Source organism: Trachinotus anak, unplaced genomic scaffold (assembly GCF_046630095.1).
Source record: "Trachinotus anak isolate AG129_WGS33_773 ecotype Australia unplaced genomic scaffold, CSIRO_AGI_Tana_v1 ptg000014l, whole genome shotgun sequence".
In the NCBI taxonomy this organism is placed as follows: Eukaryota; Metazoa; Chordata; class Actinopteri; order Carangiformes; family Carangidae; genus Trachinotus; species Trachinotus anak.
Window position 1 is genome coordinate 1,322,750 of NW_027273865.1, and position 7,664 is coordinate 1,330,413.

The 7,664-nt window shown below is 43.2% G+C and overlaps 1 long non-coding RNA gene across 2 annotated transcripts; it reads right to left on the reverse strand.

Moving 5' to 3' along the window:
• Nucleotides 1-555: 555 nt before the first annotated feature.
• LOC139632296 (uncharacterized) lies at nucleotides 556-5,155 on the reverse strand. Of its 2 annotated transcripts, none has more exons than XR_011693539.1 (2): nucleotides 4,897-5,155; nucleotides 556-3,085 (listed from the first exon to the last, which is right to left on the reverse strand). It is a non-coding gene; the product is annotated as an uncharacterized lncRNA (long non-coding RNA). The 2 variants fall into 2 exon arrangements; XR_011693538.1 differs by having other exon boundaries at nucleotides 556-3,103.
• Nucleotides 5,156-7,664: the final 2,509 nt, after the last annotated feature.

Here is a 7,664-nt window from a genome sequence, read left to right on the forward strand (position 1 = left end):
TGGACAGGACCCACATCAATGACACATGCCTCTCCCATTGCCTGCAGAAGAGCCATGCTGTCATTCACCTTCCACCTCCATGCCAAAAAGAACTCTTCAGTTGGACTAGGTACTGGTGTGAGACATGATTTGGATGATGGTTCGGAAATAAAAGGATCAAGTATCTACTCCTTCCTGATCCTCAGGTCCTTTGCAGAGGGGAAATATTTCTCCAACTCTGCTGACAGTGTGCACAGGTGACCCTGCATGAGAGCCACATGCGGGAATCCATTCTCTTCCGTGTACTCGGTGTATGTTTGGAACATGTCACAAACACCTCTCTCCACTCTTTTTGTCCAAAAATCCAGTTTTGCTTTGAAAGCAGCAATTTTATCGACCACTCTAAATACTTTTGATGTGTTACTCTGAAGTGACAGATTGCACTCGTTGCAATGTGCAAATATGTCACACAGGTAAGACAGTTTTGCCATCCAGTCATTGTCAACTGTGTCGGTGTGTCCCAGCTGAGTTTACCAGACATGTATTCATCCAAGGCCTTAAATATTTCCTCTCCTGTAGTTTTTGTTGGCAGAGTTAAAGTACACAAGAAGTATCTCAAATAACATAAACTAATAAAATCCACATCTGTGGACTGGGGATGCACTGAGTGTCAAACAGCTGGCTTTCGACATCCTCTGCCATCTCATCTATTCTCCTGTATTACTGGAGAGAGGAACACGCCCAACTTTGCTAGCTGCAACTTCGCCATAAAGTTCCAAATGTTCTTTGCAGCAGGAAGAATCACCTGCTCCCCAATGTTAAAAGGCTTCTTTGCCTTGGCAACATGATTCGCCACCAAATATGACACCTTTAATGCAGCACCATTAACTGAAGTTGCAGACTTTAGCACTTGCCTCTGACTATCTAGTTCAGATGTTTTCCTCTCAAAACAATCCACTGGCTTTTCCTTCAGAGCAGGATGTTTTGTCTCCAAGTGCTGAAGTAACTTTGACGGCTTCATAGCCTTGTTTGCTAGCTTCGCCGCACACACCACACACAAGTAAAATGTTTTCATTGTATATTTAAAGGTTCAATTAAATGAAATTGGTTTATTGAACATTTTAAATGATTATATTTTCCCTTGTGATATGTAATAAAAAAGTGTGACATTTCCAGGAAAATAAATAACACAATGCAATAGGCTTGCTTCCTGTGGGTTTTTGTGGCCTGGTTCAGCCCAGCCCAAGGCCCAGTACCAGTCCCAGTCCACGGCCCAGGGGTTGGGAACCACTGCTTTAGACAAACCAAAAATATAGTGTTTGGTCAGTGTAGCACATAATTTTTCCACAGTAATTTGTGCAGGATTCATGAAGTAAATAGGCGTGACACAACAACTGATATATACCATATGATTTGTGGAATCCTACAGTATACAGAATTAGCCTAAATGACTGGATCACAAAGGCAAATGTAAATTAGCTCATGTTGGACTGCACCCTCTGTTAAATCTTTGGTTTTGCTCTCTGAGTGTCAGTTTCAATAATTGTGCTTTATATCTCATTTATGTCACATTATTATGGGTCTGAGCCCGCGTGATTACCTGGTAGTAATCACTCAGATTTTTAAAGGTCCAAGACTGAGTAGGCTGGGGCCCATGCAGGCAAAGCCTATGGCACCGAAGGCACCAAGGACACAATGGTTCCTGGGACCAATTTTTTTGTTGAGATTGTTATAATAAAATATGATTTTTAGGGGTCCAAGCCCAAGTGGACTCCCACTACCTGTGGTGCTGGAAATCCTATTGTAATTGCTGAAGCCCTATTGTTTTTGTTTTCATTATTATTAGGGAGGCAGCTAGGTTATAAATTCTTCCTACAGGTCAGGCATCAAAAATGACATCCTTGACCTCAAGATAGTACAGTAATGCATCAATACTTTTTACTGGGGGTGTGCATATCTTCAATATAGGACAATCTGATACATATCTAGATACATGGTATACGATATGATTCTGGACGAATTATTCGGTTTCATTCGATTCGGTTTCATTCGATATGTTTCAATACACTGCCAACACCTTGTAGTTTGAAAACACCGGGGTTGCATTTAGTATGGACCGATAAAAATGGAGCAAAAACGATGACGTGAACACAACGGGTCACTCCCTGATTGGCTCTTATCAGCCGGATGCTGGATGCAGATCGGTTCTGATACGGAGCTAAAACACTTGTCTGGATGGAGATTATTTCGTTTTAAAACAACCGTAGTAGTGTGGATGTAGTCTTTGTGCTAGCTGTACTACTAGCCTCCTCATTGCCTGTTTCTCCATGTTGTCTCACTAAGTGAGTGTTGAGATTAGCCGTGCTACTGCTGTACTTTAGTGCTGCTTTAGAGCCGCTCATAACAGACATCCTGAGAATATGTCTGAGCTGAAGCAGTTCTATGAGAAAGAATGGTCCAAAATTCCTCAGTGCAGGTCTGATCAGCAGCTACTTGAAGAGCTGGCTTCAGATTATTGAACCTAGGTCAACAGTTATCCAAGGTTCACTGACTGTTTCCTCCAGCACTGAGAATGTTTAATGACTGTGTACAACAAATACACAAAGATTGTGACTGTTTGTGTGATATTAGCTGAAGTACATTGTGTTTATCTACCTTCGTGCCTACGATGAAGTTGAGAACAGATTTTCTGACCAATTAATTCAGAAAACCAGGTCATTCAGAGGGTTCATTGACATTTTCTTGCCACTGTGCATTATTATGGCCTACCACTGCTACTATTTTTCCTCATTGACTATCACTATGAATAACTGTATTTGATGCAGTAAAAATGAGACCCATATAGTATATTTTGAGAAATATAAATTCCAAGTAAAAGTTTGGCCACTTTGCATCTCCACGGCCAGTCTGAGTCACCATAATTATAGGTGATCTTGTTGCCACGACTTAATTAATACACAAATAACAAATAAGTGACAAAAAGTAAGGTGCCATACTTAAAGTTTAATCATGATTAAACAATGAGGAACCACTAACCTTCGAAGGCATTGTTGTATTTAATGTGAAGTCCCACTTTGTCCCGGCGTCTTCGCCACTGCATGTTATCCTGGTATGTGTCAAAAGTCTGAATTAAGAAACAAAATCAGGATGATTGTGTTCATTTGTAGGACAAGCATACCATTCGTTTGGTTTCCTATTACTTTTGTGACTAATTAATATGAGCCACATGACAGCTTAAGAAAATGCTGTTGTATACACCAGCAGACTTACAAAATCAAATATATATATATATTCGACGTTTAAGACATTACGTGAGTGCCTCAAAGTAACTCACTTTTACTGATATTATTTCTTCCAACCTCTCAGAAGCCACCAAGGCCAAAACTGAATACTTCACTTGCACATACATACACTATACTGTAGTAGCCATGCATATACATATATACATGCATATACAGTACATACATACAGTTATGCATGTACATACATGCATACACAGAAACACACACATGCACACACATAAATACATACATAAACACATACATACATACCCATGTGTATGAGCATGTATGTGTGTGCTTGTGTATGTATGCATGTGTGTGCTTGAGTATGTATGTATATTGTATATATGTGCTTGAGTATATATGTATCCGGAATGCACCATACTTTAACCAGAAGTTACTACCACAAGGTGGCGAACCAACTGCCAATAAACATTAAAGAAAAAGGAGTAAAGACCCAGGTGGAGGCAAAATGCGCCGTGGCTCCGTGTAGGCAGTTTGTTTTTGAAAAAACAAAAACCAAAAAAGGTAGTATCTCGCTGATCGATCAAATCAACAAAAAATTTAATTTGCCCTGCCATACTTTTACATCCCGTGCATTGAAGTAATGCTTGCAACACTGATTGCCATTTAAACGCTGTTTAGTATGTTACCTTCCAGGTACATACATACATACATTTTACATGGAGATCTAGATCAACTGATCAACTGGTAGTGCAGCATGACTTTCCCGTTTAATCACAGCTGTCCCAAAACTTCATACCCAAGGTGCATTTAATATGATAGGTTACCAACCTCATAATAGCTACAGAAGTAGACACAAACATGCAAGTGGGGGTTAGCTGCAGCCAAGAAAAACCAGAGCTGGTAAAATATCTGGTACATACAATAAATCCTCCTTGTTTATTTTTTTCCAAAAAGGCGAACCTGTTTTGCTAACAAGCTGCTTTATCTGTCCTCCTCTCCACCACCTGTCCTCTCTGTTGGCAAGCGGTCATGTAGTCACGAGGTCAACTTAACGAGAAGGCATAGAGCAACGGGTTGTCCTGGCCAAGCTACCTAACCACAGTCAAGGAAAACCAACAACTATGCTAATATTATACATTTACTTCCTTGTTTATTTTATTTGTCTGTCCAGAAAACCAAATCTGAGCTGCCTGTTGCTTTTCTCCTCTCCCCCACCTGGTGTCCACAGACTGAATGCCTGCTGAAGTAAAGCTCAAGGAAGTGGGCATGAAGCCTCTTCAAAACTTAGCTCAGCTCCCAAGTGCAAAGTAAAAACTGTGGCTTGACAACTGACGCAAAAAACATACCACAATACCTAACCTAGCTTACCTTTTCTGAAAGACAAACACAAGTTTCTTTTTAGCTGCTTCTGACCATCTCACTACTCAAGGCAAAGCGACTGCAGCAAGTTCTCTTACTGTGTGCAGCTAGCTCTCTATTGAATGCTAGCTGTCACATAAAACAAGCAACCAGTGGTGTATAATATAAACCCGTTTAATATGGCCTGTTTAACTATGCAGACTAAGTTTACATGACATTATTTTCATTGAAAGACATTGCATTGCATTCATGTAAGTTACTGATACTTGCAAAAACACTTGCTACAATATTAACCAATACATATGCTTACCTGTTGGTTTTTAATCCTCCAGGGAGGCCATTCTGCTGCTTCCATCACAGAGCACATGTATGCTTTAAAGAATGGAGGTGTGGGTGGACCTCGGAGCTGTGGATTTGTAGGTATTGCCCAAATTTGTAAACCAGCCAATCACAAAGAGGCCCACCGAATTTGCAATTTGTATTGAAAATGTGTATGAAACTGCAATGCAGCCACCACCTCTGGGGTTTGCTGTTCCATACCGTGGGATACATTGAAAATCAGGTCAAGTGGTATACAGGCAGAAACTAAAACTGTGTAAACCTGTTGCGAGGACATCAAAGCAGTGGTGCAGTGAAGCCATAGAGGATCTGCGGGCATGTTTGGACTGCACTGACTGGGAGGTGTTCAGGACTGCTTCCAACAGTCTGGATGAGTTCACAGAGGCTGTGACGTCATACATCAGCTTCTGTGAGGACTGCTGTATCCCATCACGCACCAGGGTGAGTTATAACAATGACAAACCCTGGTTCACAGCTAAGCTCAGTCAGCTCAGGAGGCAAAAGGAGGAAGCTTTCAGGAGTGGGGACAGGGACAAGTTTAAAGAGTCCAAGTACAGGTTTAGCAAAGCGGTGAGAGAAGCTAAACGACTGTACTCTGAGAAACTTCAGCTCCAGTTCTCAGCCAATGACTCTGCTTCTGTCTGGAAAGGGCTCAGACAGATCACTAACTACAAACCTAAACCCCCCCACTCCATTAATGACTTCCGTCTGGCCAACGATCTGAATGAGTTCTACTGCCGCTTTGAAAGACAGTGGGACAAGCCTGACACTAACCTCCACATCAGAGCCACATCAGAACCCTCCTCCTCCCCTACCAAAGGAACGTCTCTCTCTATCCTGGAGAGAGATGTCAACAAGCTTTTTAAGAAGCAGAACCCCCGCAAAGCAGCCGGTCCTGACTCTGTCTCTCCATCATCCCTGAAGCACTGTGCTGATCAGCTGTCTCCAGTGTTCACAGACATCTTCAACACCTCACTGGAGATCTGCCACGTGCCAGCCTGCTTCAAATCCTCCACCATCATCCCTGTCCCCAAAAAACCAAGGCCCACAGGACTAAATGACTATAGACCCATTGCCCTGACCTCTGTGGTCATGAAATCATTTGAGCGTCTTGTCCTGTCCCATCTCAAATCCATCACTGACCCACTCCTGGACCCCCTGCAGTTCGCCTACAGAGCCAACAGGTCTGTAGACGACGCCGTCAACATGGCTCTCCACTTCATCCTCCAGCACCTGGACTCCTCAGGGACCTATGCCAGGATCCTGTTTGTGGACTTTAGCTCTGCCTTCAACACCATCATCCCGGCTCTGCTGCAGGACAAGCTCTCCCAGCTGAGCGTGCCTGACTCCACCTGCAGGTGGATCACCGACTTCCTGTCTGACAGGAGGCAGCACGTGAAGCTAGGAAAGCACGTGTCTGACTCCCAGACCATCAGCACTGGATCCCCGCAAGGCTGCGTTCTTTCTCCTCTGCTCTTCTCCCTGTACACTAACACCTGCACCTCCAGCCATCAGTCTGTCAAGCTCCTGAAGTTTGCAGACGACACCACTCTCATTGGACTCATCTCTGATGGCGATGAGTCTGCCTACAGGTGGGAGACTGAGCGTCTGGTGACCTGGTGCAGGCAGAACAACCTAGAGCTAAACGCTCTGAAGACAGTGGAAATGATAGTGGACTTCAGGAAGAGCCCAGCCCCACCCACCCCCATCTCCCTGTGTGACTCCTCCGTGGCTACCGTGGAGCATTTTCGCTTCTTGGGAACCACCATCACACAGGATCTCAAATGGGAGCTAAACATCAGCTCCCTCATCAAAAAAGCTCAGCAGAGGATGTATTTCCTGAGGCAATTGAAGAAGTTCAACCTGCCAAGGACTATGATGGTGAACTTCTACACCTCCATCATTGAGTCCATCCTCACCTCCTCCATCACCATCTGGTACGCTGCTGCCACGGAGAGGGACAATAACAGACTGCAGCGTATCATCCACTCTGCTGAGAAGGTGATTGGCTGCAATCTTCCGTCCCTCCAGGACCTGTACGCCTCAAGGACTCTGAGGCGTGCAGGGAAGATTGTAGCTGACTCCTCCCACCCTGGACACAAACTCTTTGAGACACTCCCCTCTGGCAGGAGGCTGCGGTCCTTCAGGACCAAAACCTCTCGCCACAAAAATAGCTTCTTCCCATCTGCTATTAGCCTCATCAACAAGGCTAGAGAGCCCCACTGTTGCTGATCAATTGCACCAATCACCAGAAAAAATTCCTTGTATGTGAAAGCATACTTGGCAATAAAACTGATTCTGATTCTGATTCTGATTCTGATAAAAAACAGTTTCAAAGAAAATGAGAAAAACACTGGGGAACACAATTTTTGTTGAGTTAGGTCTGACAGCTGCTTTTAACTAATTTTTGGGTGTGGAATCCAAAACTGATCCCAGTTTTTCTCTATCACGTCAAGTTTTTGAACTATAGGATCCCCGGTTTCTAGTTACAAGCTTTGAAAACTAAAAAAACAGCATAAAATGAAATAGAACTTACAACGGTATGCCCATGGTTACAAGGTGAAGAGAAAAGCCAGCACAAATCCTCTTAATTCCTACTATGCCAGCTTTCTGTTTGCAGATATTGATAGTACTGACCAATGTTCCCTCTAAGCTGCGCGCTGCTCACACATTCTCAGCGCACAAGAAAATCTATACAGTGCATAAAATAAAATTCAACATAAACTGTAAATTAATTAG